At 39.9% G+C, this 20553-nt stretch overlaps 1 long non-coding RNA gene across 6 annotated transcripts in view; it reads right to left on the reverse strand.

The window, feature by feature from the left end:
• Positions 1 to 20553, reverse strand: part of LOC120605094 (uncharacterized) — a 147093-nt gene that overhangs the window by 90769 nt on the left and 35771 nt on the right. For 4 of the 6 annotated variants that reach the window (XR_005653522.1, XR_005653524.1, XR_005653527.1 and 1 more), the window contains exon 1: positions 11874 to 11953. The exons of the other annotated variants lie outside the window; for them this stretch is intronic. This is a non-coding gene — a long non-coding RNA (uncharacterized LOC120605094). Of the gene's footprint in view, positions 1 to 11873; positions 11954 to 20553 lie in introns of those variants that run through there. 6 annotated transcript variants of the gene reach the window in all.

Here is a 20553-nt window from a genome sequence, read left to right on the forward strand (position 1 = left end):
CCAAACAGAACTGGGAGCCTGAACTCTTTCAAAGCAACACTGCAAAATAAAATTTTCTCCAGCAAACTCAACCTCTAAAACCCCAAACTAAGTTTGATGAGCAAAACAGGGGCCTAGGGGTTCTTCAAAGGGAGAGCAGACAGGAAGTGTGATGTGGTCAGTCCTCTCTCTGCCACGAGCTAGGAGTATGATCCTGGATTAGCCACTGTGGCTTCAGGCAAGATCCATGCTGGCATTCCAGGATCCCATGAAACAGTTCCCAAGCACTGAGCATTTCTTTGGTACCAGGTCCTGGGCAGAGTGTTTTATATAGTCACAGACTAATTGTAGCTATTTGCCAGGCTTTGCTGTAAGTACTTTCCCCTGTATTACCTCATTTAATTACCAGAACAACCCTGAGACAGATATCGCTATCTTCTCCCAAAGACTCAGAACAGTGATAAAAATTCTCCCAAAGTCACCCAGCCAGTAAATGATATTGGTGGAATTTGAACTGAACTTGTCTAAGTCCAAAACCCATGATTTTCACTAGTAGACTACTTACAGTGCCTCCTCCACCTCAGGCAGGGACAGATGCCAGAAACAGGCACTGTTGTTTTCGCTTATCCCGCTGTCTGCCCATCTGCAGTTGCTTTTTTTCCATTCCAATCATCAATCACAGTGTGACTTAAACGGGTCAGGGAGAGGGGGTCCCCTAGCTGCCTATGCATAGCTACCGCAGCCCGCTGCCCACAGAGGCCTTCCTGTGGGCTCCACGGCGACATCTGGGGAAGCCCTATCTTTGAAAATAAACTCACCCGGTTGGGGGAGGGGTCCCCCTTATTTGTTTAGTCACAGCCCCAAGGCTAAACTGGTGGCCTGGCAGCTCCAAGTACTTCTCTGTGCTGAAAAGCCAACTCCAAGAGCTTGGTTGAGCAGGTCTGGAAACTTGAGAACCACACAAACATCAGGGAAAATTCCACAAGTGGTTGCCTGCGGTGAAAGGACTATATGGTCCCAAGTTCCTTCTCCCAGAGACATCTTGCAAGCTGCCCCTCTTTCCTTTCCCTGCGTTACCCACAAACTAAGTAAACCAAGAAACTCTAGGAAGTGTGTAGGGGGTGCGAGACCCAGGAGCCATTTGTCTCAGGGCAGAGGGTCATTCAGAAGTCAATGACTTGCACGCCAGGGCAGATCTCGCTGGCCCAGGCACAAATCCTGCTAATCCTCTGGGCTGTACTGCCCCAGCTGAGTGCAGAGAGGAATAGAGATGGAATTCCTCCCAGTCAGAGGAAAGGTATCCTATCCTGCATGACTCCTGGAGGAACTATCTGGAAGCTGGCAGAATTTGAACTGAAGAAGCTTCCAATAAGAATGGCTTTCTGTGGGGTCGCTCATGACCACCAAGTTCACCGCATTGCACTAACTGTGCTTCACTCTCTGAAAACAGTTTCTAACATTCATTTAGAGCTCATTTATCAACTGAAATTTCGAACAAATGTTTAAACAAGCGAGCAGTAATTTCTGAGACAAAATCACTTTCACAAACAGTGTGGACATGGCAAGAATTCGTTTTCCTACCCACAGGACGACTAGTCTTGACCCCATACTGCGTTTAGGGTTGCACAAGTCACCAAATGTTTGCTCAGCTGTACAGGGACATATCTAGACATCACTTGGTACATATTCATTGGCCTTCAGCCACACTCATATAGTTTCATTCCTGTGCCTGGGAGAGACAGCTGGCTTTGGAGTCACAAGGGTCTCATTTCAAATCCCAGTTCAGCCACTGTATTTCTTCACAATCCTAAGCAAGTCCCATACACTCCCTGGGCCTTGGTCTCCCTATTCACAAAATGGAGCTAGTATTATCAATTTTGAAAAATTGTTGTAAGGCTCAAAAAAGATAATGTCTGTAAAAAGCAACTGGCATATAGTAAGTACTCCATAAATTTAATTCCTTCTTCCTTACTTCTCACACTGGGCAAAGGAAATACTAATCAAAACAAACTCCCACACTCTGGTCCCTGTGCTAAGAAAGTATCTGAAAGGCTTCTCCTCCCCTATGTCTGTCAGGGTGGTAGCTCTTAAGTGTATGCAAGGAGAAGACTAGGGATCCAGGTAGTCAAGTCCCTACAAATGCTTTCAGCCTCACGTCCGTGCCATTGCTGCAGATCTGATGTCACCATGACTCAGGGCTCTGCAGGGATACCCCCATCCCTGGATGCCAGAGCAATATTTACCAATGTCCCTCTTTGGATGACCATTACACATATTTTAAAAGACAATCCATCCCATGTATTACTGTCCAACTTCCCCCACATGCCCCAAGAAAGGCATTAACACCATAAAGAATGACATCTTTTAGCAAACATGATTAATAGTTCAGGCTCTGAAATGAAGTAGATTTAGTTTGAATCTTGGCTCTGTCACTCACGTGCGTGACCTTGGCCAGGTTACCTAACCATGCCAAGCAGAATCACAGGATAAGGACACTACGGTGCATCTCACAGGGCTACCATAAGGACTCATTAAGATCATTCATTAAAAATCTTCAGCACAGTACCTAGAACACAGTAAATACACAGTATACAATCATGCTTTTATGACAAGTCTAATAAAAATTTCTGGACTATTTGTATTTCTAAAATATCAATTTTTGCAACACATATCCCCCCCCACCACCAAAAAAAAAGTAGGAGAGGGATAATACAATGCAGAAAGGAAATTTTTCTAAGTCTTTTTTAAAAGAAAAGCATGTGGATTGATCCATTCTGTTCTAGGCACTATACATAAATTTTCATTAAACCTTTATGATTCCTTCTGGAGAAGGTGTTTCCCCCACTAGAGGAGTTAGAGGACTGGTCAGGAACAGACTATGAGTCTAAATTCTGACTTGGCCGCTTAGCTGTGTGACCTGAGGCAAATGGCTTACCCTCTCTGGGCCAGTTTCTTAGTCCAGTAAAATGAGAATAAAGATCCTATAATGTGGTCATGAGGATTAAATGAGTTAATATACACAAAGCAGTGAGAAGAGTTTTATGTACCCAGTAAACACTCAATACATAATGGCTACTATCACCTTTTACAGAGCCCGAAACAGAGGTTCAAGGAGGTTAGTTAATTTATCCCAGTCACATGCTGCTAAGTGGCAGGAGCAGAATTTAAATCCAAGTCAAACTGACTCTAAAGCCAATGGAATGTTTATCTCACTATTCTTGATCACATACCTAGAAAGAAAATATTCGGGACCTTTTGTAGGCAGAAAAGATGGAGGCAGAGAAAGTGGTGCCTGGGCAATAGAGAGAGTCAGGATCTTTCTTGCAGAAGGAAAAAAGACAGGAAAAGGGAACTGGTTTGGGGGAAAAGATGGTTAGTTACACTATGGCATCAGAAACTAACTCTGCACATAAAACAACATTTTAGGCCATATTACTGCCAGTTGGCACTCAAACCATTTTGCATACCCCATGTGGGAGAGTTCCAGGCACTCTTTTTAAATTCTGATGAGAGGAGGGGAGGAGAGGGGGTTCGTAGAGGCTGTGTGTTTCTGCGGAGCTGGTTTTCCTGTGCACAGACCATGCTTGGGGTCCAGCCCTTAGGGAGGCATTGCTCCAGAGCACTAAAGCAAACACGCCTGTGCCTTTCTGCCAGACCCAAATGCCTTCAGTTCACAGAACGCGAAATCCTGGCGCGTGGAAACAAAGCAAACGTGAGGAAAGGCAGCAGGCTGGGCGGCCGGGGTAGGGCAGGGCATTCAAAGGCTTCGTGTGACTATCATCGGCTGTGGGATTAGCAGTGATTAATTTTTCTTTTGAGTGTTTGCTTGAGCATTGGGCATATATTGCTTTGGTGATTAGAGAAGAAGTTGTTGAAACAAAACAGCTAAAAAACTGCATGTGGTCACCTCTGGGCGGTGGGATTACTGGTGACTGTTAACTGCTTTCTTTTCCTTTGTGTGTTTTCTGTTTTACTACATTTTCTGCTTTGAACGTGTAATGCTTAGATCTAAAAGAAAAAAGAACAAACATTATTAAAAGTCAAACAAGAATGATTTCACGTGAGTGTGAGCTCTAATCACCTAGGCTTCTCTGGCTCCTGTCACAACAAGTTGAAGGCAGAATTAAGTAATGTCCTCCCTCAGTGAAGAGAAAGAGGAAAACCTGCCAAGACGGGGTGGCTGGTCTTCCAGGGGTATTGAGCACAAGTAATTCATTCCACCAGCAGGTAATTCATTCCACCGGCACTAACAAATTGTGAGGCCAGTGCATTTTGTTGTTGCTGCTGCTGTTCAACTGACTGACGTGATTATTTTTTACCAAATGGAAAAAAAAAATGTGTTTCCATCCAATCAAAATTCATATTGTGTCTATCAGCCCTGTTCTTCCAATCAGGAAGGAAATGTTTAAGTTCCCTAGAGAAACTTTTGAGGGCTGTTGATTCAAACATGAACATACATGAGCTGCTGGGGATATAATTTCTGCCAGTAAAGAATAGACTGGGCCAAAGTCAATGGTCTCATTTGTGTGTGTGTGTGTGTGTGTGTGTGTGTGTGTGTTTGTGTGTGTGTGTATGTGTGTGTGTGTGTCCGTTTCTTCTCTGGAAAGAAAGAAAAAGAAGGGAAGAGAGGGAGGGAGAAAGGAAAGAAGGAGGAAAGAAAATGAAAAAAAGAGTAGGAGGGGAAAGAAGAAGAGGAAGAACAGAGCGAGCTGTGAAAATCAAGGAGAGTAGTGTTGACAATTAGAATACAATGGTAATATTTAGACCAAAAGGGGCCAAAAATAATTCTTTCCACTTCCCTCATTTTCCAGATGAAAACTCTAAGCCTGGAGAAGTTAAGTAATTTGCCCATTTCGAACAGTTATATGATGATAGAAGCAAGAATTTCTGGACCTCGCCTACTTTCAGCTCTACACACACTGCCTTCAGGTGTAGGGAGGTAGGTATGACCTACCCAATGTATTCCAAAGGCCTTGACATTTAAAGAGTTAAACATGTGGATGATACTTTGGGAGTATTCCTTCAAAGATAGTTCAACAGAGGCAGATGAAAGAAGGCTAGTGGAAAGAGGGGTCTGTAACAGCCATTGGACTCAGACTGGCTTAAGTAATACAGAAAAGTTTGTTGAAAGTGGCACAGTTTGACCACCATCAGAAATGGCTTGTTCCCAACAGCTAAATTTAATTACCAAAGTTCCAGTTTCTCTTCACCTCCTCACTCTGCCTTTAGCAGTATAATCCTCCTCCAGCTCACTCTCCTGTGGCCCTAACTCAGAAATCCTCAGGATAGATCCCTTCCCCTTCCTAGACCTCAATTCCTTCATGGGGTTGGTCATTGAATGAGCTTTAAGTGCCCTTCTACCTCTAACAGTATTTCTCAAAAGATGGACCACAGCCATCTACATTAGAATGGTCACTTAGAATGTTTGTTAAACCATGCAGTTCCTACACTATAGTTCAATCCCACTAAATCATAATACCAGAGCAGCACAGGAATCTGTGGTTTCAACCGGCTCGCCAAGAATATAGTCTTGTGCCCATTGAAGTTTGATAAACATTTGTTCCCAAGGCAAAAGAGCCTAAAAGAGAGAGCAACCGGTGGCTGGTGAGCCCAGTCCTGCTCGAGAGTTAAGACTGATTTTTACATTTTTAAAGGGTTGTCTAAAAAAAAAAAAAAGAATATGAAACAGAGGACTTACATGGCTCGCAAAGGCAAAAATATTTACTACCTGGCTCGTTACGGAAAAAAGTTTGCCAACCCCTGGCCTAGAATAGTGAGGTCATTGGATGGTGAAAAGAAGGCAGGGGGTGGATCTGAACAGTTTATAGAGTTGATGAGGCCAAGAATTCCTGGGAGCAGGAGTTTTCAATGTTCCATCAGCTTCATGGAGAATCAAGCAAATAAAAAAGTAAAATGTGCTCAAGTTCTGGAATCTAATTTAAAAAACATCTTTTCCAGGAGACCTCCTGCAGTCTCTTGGATGGGCCACCCAATGTCTAATACTGACATAGGGCCAGCAGGGGTAAAGGCTCAGGAAAGACGAGTTCAGCATGCAATCCCTGCTCTGAAAGCCACCAGTCAGCTCTCATCTGTACCATAGGGAACATTTTGAGACCAGCTGGTTGTAGCTCTTTTCTATGCCTTCCCTCCCACCACTGGGCAAACACTACTAAGCTAAGGCTAGAGTGCCCAGAGAGTCATCCTGGGTCAAGAGGTAATTTCCCAGGGACTTGACCTGGAAGAGATCCCAAGTCCTTCTCAGACACTGGGCCAGAGAGTCTCTGTGTTAGAAACAACAGTAGGCAAGCCCATGGCTTTGAAAGTCAGACAGACCCAAGGTCAAGCTCTGTCCTTGAACTTACCCACTCTGTAACCTTAGATCTGCACTGTCTAAGATGGTAACCACTAGCCTTATGTGGCTATTTACATTTAAATTCATTAAAATTAAATATGATTTAAAATTCCATTCCTCTGTCACACTAATAGTCACCAGTCAAGTACATGTGGCTAGTGGCGATCATATCAGACTGTGCACATGCAGAACATTGCCGCCATCATAGAAAGTTCCATTGGACAACAGTGCTGTAGACAGTCTCTGACAATTGTTTCACATCCATCCTCTGGCTATCTTTCCACCATCCTATGTCCTCATTATTCTAGGTTTCATTGCCTTGGAAACAAAGGTTTGTCAAACTTCAACCTAAGCCTCAATTTGCGAATAAAATAGTCATAACAGTACATCTACCCGTCAGGACTATTGTGAGAATTACAAGAGATAGAACAGGTAGAGTGATCAGTACAACACCTGACACATAGAAAGTGCTCGATAAATGGCTCTTACCATTATTGTATGCAGAATCTCATGCTTGGTTATTGCTAATACTCTCCCACCTTCTTCTAGGCCAGGGGTTCTCAAACTCTAGCAGGCATAAGACTTACCTGGAAGGCTCGTTAAACCCAAGATTGCTGAGAGGGCCCTACCTCCAGAGTGCCTGATTCAGTAGTTCTGAGACCCTGGTAATTTGCATTTCTAGCAAGTTCTCAAGTTTTGTTGATGCGGCAGTTCTGGAAACCACACTTTGAAAACTGCTTCTCTAGACAGCTCTTTCTAAGCGATTGCTACCTCTTCGTTAGGAAGTTCCTATTTCTTTGTAAATTTTGTCCTTTTCTGAACATACCACGCTAAGTTATCCACCTGCTCTCAAAGAAGCTATTCCCTCTACCCGCCAAAAGCCCCTTTCTCTGCCAGTTTTCCAACCGCAATTCAGACTCTGATAAACCTGGCCAACAGCTTCCCTCCAACTCTCCACCCCCAAGTTTGTCACTCATTTCTCTGCGTTGCCTCCTACATTTTGTTTATTGTTTGCTTTACCATAACAGTTATTTGTTTCCCTGTCTGTGTTTCCTAAAGTGTAGGTATTCCACTGGTGGTACGTGAGGCCAGCTTTTGGTATATCAGTAATTTTAGATGGTACACAGAGAAATAAAGTACATTGATAAGGAAGTTATTGCTTTCAGTTTTTTTCTAACTCTGATTACATCAGAGAAAAAGCTCCAGTCAGGGCTGATGTGTCTTCAGCCCTTTGCTAATAGCCCTTCAGCTCAAAGCCTGAGTTAGGTAATTTAACCGCCACCACCATCATCAAAATGGCAGCTTAATTTCAAATAGTACTATCTGTGTGCCTGGCAGTGTTCTAAGGGCTTTACATATATTCTCTAGACATATACATAATTAATAAATTCATTCAGCCAATCCTCACAACCCTATGAAGTAGACGGATTCATGATTCCCAGTTTACAGATGAAGAAACTGAGGCACAGAGAGCTTATGTGACTCACTCATGGTCACACAGCTGAAAAGCAGGAGAACCTGGATTCTAACCTAGGTAGAGTATCCAGAGTATGTGCCCTTAACCAAGTAATACTGCGCTAGAATTTAACAAAAGTGTTTTGTCTTACCTTTGTCTTCTATTTTGGGCATGTATACTCATTTTATATTTAGATGGTGATCAAAAAAAAGTCTCTTGTTATAGGCTACACGTCAATTGTAACTCAATTTAGATAGATGGTAGATGATAGAAAGATAAATAGATAAGCAGACAGATGATAAATATAAATTTAAAAAGTCACTTTTTTACTCGAATTAATATGTGGTAGAAAAAAAAGTGAGGCAAGCTAAGCAGAAATATTTAGCGTGTAATAATAGAGCTGGTCTGGGTTGTAACAGCAGCTGTGAGGACGTTTGGGATAACTAGTCTAAGCAGACTGTGAGCTTCTCAGGGACAGGATCCTGTCAGTGTCAGTCAGGGTCTAGCCGGAGAACAGATGGCACACTCAAAGTCTTAACTGGAAAGAGTGTAATGAAGAGGTGCAGGCAGGCAGGACAAGAGAATGGCAGGAAATAATGACATGCCACAGACTGGCCACAGAGGGAGGCTGTTACCACTGTGGAAGGGACGAGGGGAGAAAATGATATTACCAGATTCTGGTGAGAGCAGCCACAACAGTGAAAAGGAGGTCACTAGACAGAAGGTATAGCCAAAAGAGAAGGGAAGCTATGAGCAGGGAAGCCGACCTGTTTCCCTCCTGACCTCTAACCTCCATCCTGCCAGTCCCTGTCATAGGCAGTCTCCAACTGGAGGCCAGAGGGCAAAGAGCCTGGTGATCTCATCAATAAAGGTCAACCTCTCAGGTGCAGAGCAGGACAGAGGAAAGTAGGAATGAGCCTGGTGTGGCCCACAGAGAATAACCAGCACAGCATGATTGCTGGCACAGTGCGGTACACAGAGGTTGTGGCTTTGAATTGAACTGAACCCAATGGAGAAATTAGTTTTGCATAAAGGGTGCTGTGTGGTAACGGCAACTGGACTCTGGACCACTAGGGTTTCACTTTTGGCTTCTCTGGGTGAGTGAATCGTCAGATTTCAGTGACCTTTTGGGGCCCGAGTCACACACATGCAGAAGAAGCTGAGTTGCTGGTGTATGTGAAGTGTTTCAAGTTGTAATTATATCCTCCACCTCCTCAGAGTGTCTAGACTAGATTGCAAGAGCTGGAAAAAAAAATGACTGCAGCTTTCTGTGACCCCTGAACAAATAGGAATTCCTGGCAGAGGCCCTTTTCCCAAAGTACACGGGAGCAGCAAATCCCAGAAGCAGCAGCAGGCTGAGCCTGGAGGATCAAGATAAAAAGGGAAAAGAAGTGTCTCATTTAAAAGGCTTATTAGGAAAGAGTCCAGTCAAGACTGGCAGTAGGGATACGAAGGGATCCTGCTGGTGCTCCCCAGAAAAAGTTTTCATATGATTTATTATTAGCAATATTAATAATAATACTTCATATTTATCATGCATTTATTATGTGTCAGACACTGTGTTAAGCATCTTACATACTTTTCTGCATTTAATCTCCACAACCACCCTATGAAGTGATATTAACCCTATTTTTAAAAAGAGAAAAAATGATGTTTAGAAATGCAAGGAAAACACGGTTTTAGTTACAATTGTTGGAACATTTATTGTGTGCCTGGCATATAATAAATGTGCTTATTTCAGGGCTGAGTATCACAATGGTTGTCAAAGTAAGATTTGTGACCCTGACAGGGGATCCTCAAGGTCAAAACAATATTAAGAATTACACTAAGACATTAGTTTCCATTTCTAACGTTTTCACATTTGCAACGATGGTGGAAAAGGTGGAAAAAACTGCCAGCGTCATAGGATGAATGCACTGTACCAAAGTGCATCAGTGGTCACTGCATTCTTCAATGCAATCTGCTCACGTTAGAAAAAAATGCTGTTTCACTTAAGCATGTCTTTGATGAAGTAGAATAATTAATTTTATTAAATCTCAACCGTTGAGTACATGTCTTTTTTAAAATTGTGCATGAGGAAATGAGAAGATGGCATAACAGACTTCTACATCCGTCTGTCCAAGTACCACTGTTGTCTCAAGGAAAGGCACCTGCACAGTTGTTTGAATTGTAATCCTAACTACACTCTTCTTTCATGGATTACCATTTGTACTTGAAAGAACAAATGAAAAACTATGGGCATTCAGACTTAGGTCATTGGCAGCAATGTTCTCAAAAACTAATAAGTGAGCCTGTTATGTAAAGGAATACAACTAACAGTAAATGTTGCCAATGATAACATTTGAGTTTCAAATGAAAATTAGAATTTTGGAAAACATACATGCCTCTGTTAACTTGCCAGCTTTTCAATACCTAAAACACTTTTCTGATGAGCTCTTTGGTGGCGTTCATGAATGTGATATTTTGATATTGTATTTTTTAAAAGTATCAACATTCAGATGATCTGCATAATTCAGTGAGCCAATATTTTCCAAATGTCCAATGCATCATGTTGCAAAAGCATGCACAGGTAAAACATTGATTCATAGTGCAAAATAGCCCATGGATTTAAGGTAATGCAATAGTATGAAAATTTCATTGATATGGTTTCAGATTCCACATTATGACTAATTTTTTAAAAATTGGCAATCGAGTTTTGACTTAGTGTCAAAGAAGTCTATTAAAATACATTTCCCTTTTCCAACTACATATGTGCATGAGGCTAAATTTTTTTCTTATGCTGCGAGCAAAATAAGATATAACAACACATTGAAGGCAGAAGACATTATAAGAATCTGTTTTCCGTTATGTAAAATGTAATCAGTTTATGTTGTTATTTTAAAATAAATTAGTAGAAAAATGATTTTTAAATTTCTCAGTTGTTATTTCTAATACAATAAATATTAGCAGATAAATCTGCATTTAAAAATAAAAAATAATTAAGTTCTTTGGGATCCTCAATCATTTTTCAGAGTGTAGAAGGGTCCTGAAGCCAAAATCTTTGAGAATCACTATTGTATAAGAACTTTCCCAGCGCAGTGAGATCCCAGAGGCAAGAGCTTTACAGGGGCTTAGAAAAATGCATGAGACCCAGACAGAAAAGCATTTCTTGGCTTCAAACCTATCCTAAGAAAACAATAAATGTAAAAATTAATAAATGTTTAATTAAATGTCTACAAAGTGTACCACATGCCAAGCTTCATTCACTGTTAAATATAGTTTTCATTAGGATTTCATTCCATCAAATACAATTTACAGGTTCGATTTTCTCACTTTACGAATTCTCCTAAGAATACACTGTAATTGTCAGGAACTCATAGCCAATCATAAATTAAATGAGTAATATAGCACCAAATAATTTCTAATATAAAATCCCTTACAAAAATTCATAAAACAAAAGGTATATTTAATGTGGGATATGAGTACCGCTGGTATGTTTGCTATGTTATATAGCGGGGACTTGACAAGTCAGGCTCGTGAGGGTTCTGCTTTTAAATACAGCATCTCATTGCCTTTCAATTATATCCCCCCTGGAAACATTTCACAGAAAGGAGATAATTTCACTAGGCAAAGGTGATGTCTTCACCAAGCAAAATACTTCTCCCTGACCTTTGAACAAGAGGAGAGAAGCACATAATGAATATACAGTAGACAGGTCAGCCAAAGAACAAAAGCACAGGGAAGAGAGCAGATGCCTTGTTGTTTGAGTATGAGGAAGGGCATGGCTGGCCAGACCTCTACCTCCTGGTCAGGAGGGGTTAACACTGCTCTCACACTGGCTCTTATCATTAAGTGTGAGCAAGGTGGGGCTGGCAGCTTAGAAGAGGCCTGGGCTTCTCACCAGGAAAGAAAAAGTCTGACAGAAAAGGCTGGGTGCACTTTCTAGAGGACGGCAAGCTCCGGGTAAAAAGCCACTCAGTGATCCTGTTCTGGGATGCCCTTGTCCCCTCGCTGGTACCTCAGAATTATGCTCCTTTATCAAGGGGCAGTATCCAGTAATGCAGAGACCTCTCTAACTTTCATTCCCTTAAAAAGTGTCTTCCTCACCTTTCTCCCGTGTCCTCAGCCCCACTGACTGGAGTAAAGCAGAGTTGGCTGCTCATTCAGCTTAGTGGTGTCATGTCTCTGAGTCACTATAGTCACCTTTTAACAGTGATGAGATTTCCTGCAGTATTATAGGTAACTTATTTTCTTTCTCATCTGATTTTCCTACAATCTCTGCTATAAATACATTTACTTTAATTTTTTTAAAAAATTTAAAGGATATGGATAAAGTAACTGACACAAAATAGTTCTTCAATAAAGAGCAGCCGTCACAATCACTGTAGAAAGAGGACAGTTTCACTTCCATTTCTGGAGCTGCCTAGTTTAGTATATAAATAAAATGAAAATAGAAAAATGGAGAAACAGGATTCTGTAACATACAATATATTTGAAATGTTTCACTTAGATCAATACTTTAAACATGCATGCACATTCAAAACTACAACACAATAAATATGTGCAATTGATAATATAATTACAAGATTTATGAAAAACAAATAATACATCGAGCATACATTGTGTAGGCAATGTGGCCTGGTAAGGAGACCAAACCGTAAAGCTCTGTCATATACAAAGTCTTTCAATCATGTCAGTGAAGCTCTGTGACTCAATGGTATCAGTTGCAGATAAATTTTAGATAACAAAATCTAAAATTAGATTTTGTTACCAAATTGCCTTCCTTAGGAACTTCCTCTCTTCACCAACACCAATAGATTCTCATTGCTATTAGCTTTTATTCCTTGTTTTAATATGAGCATTTTTCTATGCAAATGCCTGGGCTTCTCAACCAGAGCAAAAGGGTCACATGTTCTGTCTGCTATGACTTTTCATGCTCATAACAGGTAAATAACATACCAATTGAATTATTGATATTTATAAAAAATTTTTAAAGTACTAGCTAACAAAAATGCACTTCTCTCTACTATAAATTCATATTTTTTTACCCTCCCAACTCGTACACATCTTAAGGATCTCCATCTATTTTCCAAGCCTACTCAATCATATTAAAGGAAGAAATCTCAAATCAATCTTTCTTCTTTGCTTTCTGTCTAAAGCCTTTTGAGCAAGAACACCACCCCTTCGTTCCCTCCCCAGAAGGCTAGCATGGGTCTCTTGGCAGCTGCTCCTTTCATCTCTCACAAGGCAGACACCTCCTTGCATTGTTATTTCAGTTGATCCAGTTGTGACTAAGGCAGCAGATGCACTTTCTCTGAACATTCAACCTCTGATCACTGAAAAGCAAAAGGTTTGGATGACGGTCTCTTCTGGCAAGAATCTTTTTCCATCTGGTTCTAGTTCAGGGCTGGCCTTAGACAGCCCTCCCGTCTCACACCATGACTCTAAGTGGGTGTGGAAACTGCTTGGCTCTCTGGCAAGCTGAGTGGGTCCAAGGAGAACTGTTTATTATTCTAAGCAAGAATAAGGAGGGATTTGGTGTCTCAACATCATGTAGATTTAAGCTTATTACCCATTTCTCCATAACAGGTGTATGTCTTACTTGACATAAAGAAGATCTGTTATCAGACACAGAGGCCTTCTAAATTATGACTTTGCTTTAAGGGAAGAACAGTAGTTTTAAAGCTAGAAGCAACTGGTATCTCCATATAGGCTCTAAGGACATCATAAAAAGATCCATCCCATCTTTGCCATTTCCTCATTCCATTCCCTTAGTTGAAGCCATTACTTCTTGTCTAGAAAACAGCAGTAGCTTCCAACTTGGTCTCCCTGACTCCCTTCTTGCCCCTTACCATCTTCATTCTTTCTACTTGCTGCCAGAATAATTTTTTTGAAACACAAACCTGAGCGGGACCATCCCCCTTGCTCAACTACCTCCTTGCTCAACTCCCCATTGTTTATAGGAGAAAATAAACATTCCTTAGCAAGCATACGAGGCTCACTGTAATGGAAGGACATAAAACAATAGAAACTGGTGGAATTTGTGAATGCAATTCTTTTTTAAGAAATTGGGCCACAGCAGATATAGCATGGTATAAATTTGGCCCATGGTGAGAGTTTAAAAGTCCCCCTCCCTCTAGGTTTTCACTCATGGCAATTTAAGTGCCTGGAAGGACCTCAGTGTTGCTCACCACTCCTGCCTCTTCACTTAGCTTACTATTTATCTCACAGAACTGGGTTCCGATGTAGTCTCCTCCAAGAATCTCTTCCTGATAGTGAGTCTGGGTTAGGTGTCCCTCCCCTGGATCTCAAAACCCCTCTGTGACAGTAGTAACCACACTGTTACCTGCCTGACATTGTTGCTTGCCTAGGCTCAGACTTGTCACATCGTCATTTTCACTGCATTCTGTTGACCAGAGCAAGTCACAGAACCAGCCCAGGTTCAAGGAGGTGGGAACTAGGCTCTATTCCTTGATGGGAGGGGCTGCAGAGTCACATTGCAAAGACTGTGGATACAAAGAGGAGTGGAAAAGTGTGGTCATATCTGCAAACTACCACAGCTTTGCTATTCAGTTCTTGCTAATCTTCCAATATATTCCTTTTTAAATAAAGTTAGTCAAAGTCAGCTTCTGTTGTTTGCAATTTAACAACCAAAAGTTATACATACTTGGGAATGAATGAGTAAATTACTGAATGAGGCTATGTACAGTGGGTTAAACGTCATCTAAGGGAGAGTGTTGAAGAAGGTAGGGTGGAAGGGTGACAGATCCTATCACATAGCTGAGGGAGTTGCAGACTGTGTTGTATGCTGACTGACTGTGAGCACTTCAGAAATTAAGATATTACTTTCCCTTCCTAGGTCACCCTGTGATCACAGCAATCAATAGCTTGAACTCTAAGAGCTAGACAAGGAACAATAAGCCATTCACTTGAACTGCTCTCTTGTCACTACCTAAATTGAAGTTGAGACTCTGTCAGTAATAGATGACTCGTCTCAGGTGTGTATTAATATAGCCACATATTATACTTCCGATTGGCTTAAATATGGGATATAATTATTTTTAAGGAAAGGATTATTTCAACAAGGGGAAAGTCTTAATGCTAAAGGGAACCTTAATATGGTTTGGTGTTCCCCAATTTAAGTCCCTCTCACCCCCACTCCCACTCCTTTCCAATAAAATCTCCATTTACTTAGGGGGGCTGATCATTGGATGTTAGGAAAAAAAAAAAAGTTATATAATTAAACAACACTGAACTGCTATCTCACACACCTCAATGTTGAGGATAACTATAATGTTAAAGGGAAGATTCTTAACTCAGAAATATCTTTTATAAGTAAAATACCAAGAAATATTAAGGAGACATTTTTAGGCAGCCATAGGCAGTTTTGTTTTCTTGTTTTTTGTCATAGTTGTGATGATGTAAATAATGAAAAAATAATATCTGGGTATAGATATAACAGTGGATTTTTGTGATGTTTAGAATTTTCTCCTCTTTGAAAGGCATAATGACTTTGGCCTTCAGAATATTTCAGAAATTACTCATTTTGGTAATTTATAATAAAGGAATACTGATGAAAATGAAAAACTCCTCAAAATTTTGCAGTCTTAAACTCAACTTTTGGAGTTTAAATAGCATCCTCAGATAAAATGATTGTCCTTCGGTTCCATGAGCACTTCTCACCATCTGTAAGCCACAAAACTGTCACTCAAAGTGCTGAGATTCACATCTTTGTGTGTGAGACAAGGAGGAATCATATCTACTCTCACTATGTCTCAAGCTCGGGACACATGCCAGGGCAGCCAGATAGGACCTCCAGGGCTGAGTGGGTGGTGTGATGTTCCCTGTGTGGGAGGCCTCCTGGGGAGGCAGAGCGGTGACCTCACTGGGAAAATGAAAACAGTCCAATAAAAAAATGCTTATCTTGGAAATGATCTGTCTGAATGTGAAACCAGTGAAGGTATTGTATTTCCAACACCCTTTTAAAAAGAAAAGCCATTTTCCATTAGTCTTGTATGGGGAAGAAATCCCACAGTGCTTCTTCTTGACTGAGAGATGATAGTTCAGGCAAAAAAGATCTCAACTCCAGTTCTCCAGAAAGATACAGTAAGAGAGTCAACTTTCAAAGAACCAATCATAACGTTTTCCTTCTAAAACCAGAGCAGAGATGTGCTCCTGGGAAGTGGAGCTCTGGAGAAGACCCAGCCACATAAGTAACCTCAGCTTTTAGCCTCTGGTATTTACCTCCCCTCTAGGATTTGTCTCCTGACACTTTCAATGCCACCTGTAAAGATTTACTGTTTCCCTGTCTCTACAGCCTAAATGCAGACAAAGGAACAAAGGTTAGATATTTCAAAAGGACCTTTATCTAAAATGCAAAAACAAAATAGGGAGATTAATCAAGAAAATGTCCAGACAACCTAGAAGTAACACATCAGGATTCTGATTCCATCATGGTTGTCCTATCATGTTCTGTTTTGGGCCCTGTCCCTTGCCTAAAGAGATCTCTTGGCAGTTCTCAGTCCTGAAGACCTTGAGCATGTATCTTTCAGGGGACTGGGAAGACCAACTCCAGTGACAGACAATTTAGTGAGGATTTAACATTCTATCACTATTAATACAACGTTATCACCTCTTCGAGTGATATTTACAGAAAATTAACCTAGCCAGACACATTTTAGTGGGCAATATCACAAAGAGCTACCTCTCTTCTGTTTGGTTTATAGAAGGTTTGGACCCATGGCCTTGGTTTAATTTGCAAAGGATTGTGGGTAGAAGTACCTAAGAGAGTAGTTTGATTTAAAAAAAAAAAAAAAAGCTTGGACTTTATCTGAGGTCTCTTCTCGTCTCACAAATTTTTCATTCTCTGAATCTACAAACATTTCTGCCAATGATCTACCAAGAGATTCTTTTTTTTCTGTCCCAATGAAAATTCAAACCCCAAGTCTGCATGTTTCAGAACTATCTACGAACATGACAAATATTAGGAGTCCCCTAACTCCCTCTTTGCTCTGAGAGCTGGAAAGCTAATAGTCGAATCTGTCATTCTCCTTTAGAAGTTGTACAACATTCTCAGGTATAAATTTCTGAGTTTAACTTTATCCCTGGATTTATTCTATTTTTAGTTTTCTCTCAAATTTATCTCTTTAACAATTTTTGGCCATTTCCAACTATGTAGTTTTGTTGAATGTTTTTTTTTTTTTTTTTTTTACCAACTCAATATCAGAAAAATTATCTAAAACTTGAAAAGGTATTGCTGGATGTTTTCCCAGCACAGTGCTCTTCTTGACAATCTATTGTCTGAGATATTTTATAGCCCTATGGGGCAGAGGCTAGTTTGTACATTTTTGTATGGCTGAGGTGGAAATAATTTCTCCCCCATTGAAGAGTTAATCTCAGAATTTATGGCTTATGACTCAGATGGACAATAACCAGTTTCGTATCTAATTTTGCACTCTTCCCCTAATATTGGTTTCTGAAATGCTATTTGGACTGGTTTTAATATCTTATAATTTCCTTCAGTAATTAATAAATTAAATACAATCTCTGAAATACCCTATATTTGTATAAAAATGTTTTAAAAATCATATCTTTAACAGCAAGTAGAAAAAATAAATAGGCAACACTAGGTATTTGTCAAAATCCGTAGAACTTTTCAACACAGTGTGAATTTTGATATATGCAAATTAAAAATAAATCATTTAGGAAGTCAGGGAACTCCCAGATGGAATGCAGAATGAGACAAAAAGAAAATCTACCTGAACTGCAAATGAATGAAACAAAACTCAATGAAGGGTATGGGCAAAAGATGCTGATCTAAGTAATGAGACTAAGGGGGCACATAACTGTACAGAATACTGTGCTCCAGTTGATAAAATTCTTTTCCATAGGGATATAGGTTAACAAATCTCTAACCACTATACATGTATACCGGAATTCACAATTAAGTAAATGAATGGCAGATGATAGGATCCAGGTGTCTTATTGTTGCAGAGAGAATTTATAAATAAGCAAAGAAAGAAGGCTGGATTAGAACTGGAGACATCAGTATGAATTCATGTTTGGTTTAATATAGATACAGATAGTTACATACAGAAATATTAATAGATACATGGGTCGCTATACACACATATATTTATTTTCTTCTTGGTCAGCCGAGAGGGCCTGGAAGCAACAATGCCCCACCAGCAATGAGCATGCCTAGCACTCAGATCTTGGTTTCTAATACTATTCTCCAATAAAAGAAACCAGAGCTTTTGGAAAAATGGCTGATTTTAGAACTGAGGCAGGATTTATGTAGGATGAACTTGAAGCATCTTATAGTGCCAGAAAGTGAGGAATGCTCTAACGAATGAATGAATAAAACAATGAATGAGTTGTGTCAGGGAATATGGGAGCCAAGTGACAGAACTCCCAATGACCAACGTTAAAACAATTTGAGCAATGCCACAAGGAAAGTAATATTGGATAATAACCCAAAGTATAAAATAAATATTGAGTCTATATTAATATAAATAAATAGGAGAGATTAGACAAATCTTACATGCAGAAGAATTCCAAATAGTATACGTAGATACTCTGCCCTCGAGGAGGTAGAGTATAACTCCCCACTCCTTAAATCCTTAAATGTGTACTGTGCATAGTGACTTTTTTATAAGTAGTATAGATTGGAAAGGGTGGGAGGGGTAAATTTACAATGGAGAAACCTAACGAACACCTACCTTGGCCAAGATACTGAGGTCAACATCATCATTCTTAAATTATGCTGATAGTATGTATCCTTTATATGATGTGATAAGTATACTCCTCCTCCCATCAAACAAAAACCCCAGTCTAATTATGAGAAAAATGTCAGATAAATCCCAACCATAGGACAATCTACAAAATATCTGACCAGTAGGCCTCAAAACTAGAAAAGTCTGAGAAACTGCCACAGACCAGAGGAGCCTAAGGAGAAATGACAACTAAATGTAGTTTGGCAACCCGGATGGGATCCTGGAATAGAAAAAAGATATTAAGTTAAAAACTAAAGACACATAATAAACTATGGAGTTTAGTTAATAATATATCAATATCAGTTTACTAATAGTGAAAAATATATCATAATAATATAAGATGTTAATAAGAAAAACTGGGTGTGGGTTATGTAGAACTCTCTGTTCTATCTTTGCCATTTTTTGTAAGCCCAAAAGTACTATAAAATTTTAAAAATTATTGAAATAAATAGGTACATCATTGAAATAAATAGGTACAAGCCCAAATAGAGATATATTCTGCAAAATATTTATCAATGTCATGAAATAAAAAATAAAGAAAAACTCAGAAACTGTCAGAGATCAGAGAGGACTAAGGACACATGACACTCTAAAGATGTGAAATCCTGGATTGAATCATAGAACCCAAAAAAAGACACTAGTAGAATAACTGGTAAAATCTAAAAAAATGTGCGGCTTAGTTAATAGCATGGTACCAATGTTAACTCCTTAGTTTCGACAAACGTACCATAATTGTGTAAGATGTTAAGGAAAGTTGAGTGAAGGTTATTGGGAACATTCTACTATCATTGCAACTTCTCTGTACATCTACAATTATTTGGAAATTAAAAGGTCTTAAAAACATTTTTTCAAGCAGTTTTTAAAAACATTTTTTTTTAACCAGGAGGAATAACAGATATTTGCAAACAGGAAGCAAGGTATACTGCCTTCATTTGGCCAAAAGAAATACAAAACTGCTGCCACTGGAACTAACATGTTTTGAAGAAGAAGATGATCAATAAGAGCATCAGGAAGACTGCCAGAACATAGTGATTCTCTCCCCAGGGATGGGAAAGTATAACAATCTGGATAATAAATCTTATATTAGCATTTATCTGAGTACAGCTCAGGCCAAAGCTTAGGAAAGTCTGCTTTTCTTAGAGCTCTTGGTAACAAAACACACCTCTCTCAACAATCTCAATAGGAGTGTCTATTTCATGCATTGGGTGTTAAAGATAGGGACACAACAATTAATGAGATTCCCCTTTCCTACATTATCTAATCCTCAGCCCTCTCTATTCACAGGAAGCCTAATAGCTATTCCTTCATGGACATAAGAACAGTTCTTATCTCACTGACCAGTTAGAAGGCCAGTCCCTGCAGGATGGCCACAAATGGCCAAGATCCTACAAGGACTGGGGAGAGCTTCTGATCCTTGCTTGGCTGAGTTACTTCTCCAAGCTTTTCCCAAGGTAGCGAGTAAGAGGTTTCCTGGAATTGTTTATGAGGATGCCAGAAGGTCAGCCAGAGTTCTCAGCCCAGAGAGTCATTCACTCCTCCTCACTTACTGGAGTAATAATACCATATGTTGCCTCAACAGAGTTACTCACACATATTGAATACCTGTGATGTGCCAACTACAATGCTAGATGCTGGGAAAGAGTGAGTAGATTCATTTAAAAAAATAATAACAATGATGATGATATTGATGACTGATGATGATGATGATATATGTGATAGCACATATTTACAATAAATCAAGCCCTATGCTACAAGCATTAACTCAATCCTTACACTAATTCAATGAGATATATTATCTTCATTTTACAGGTGAGAACACTCTTCTCCCTCCAGGAAGCAAAGATCAGAGTAGCTTGTCTAAGGTCAACTAGGAGGCTCAAAGTGGTTAAGAACATACTCTATGAAGTCCAGCAGACCTAGAATCAAAGCCCAGTTCTGCTGTGTGACCCTGGACAACTCATATTCCTTCTTTGTCAAGTAGACAATAAATAGAGGATAAAAGCAACACAAGT

Source organism: Pteropus medius, unplaced genomic scaffold (assembly GCF_902729225.1).
Source record: "Pteropus medius unplaced genomic scaffold, Ma_sr-lr_union100, whole genome shotgun sequence".
NCBI classification, from domain to species: Eukaryota; Metazoa; Chordata; class Mammalia; order Chiroptera; family Pteropodidae; genus Pteropus; species Pteropus medius.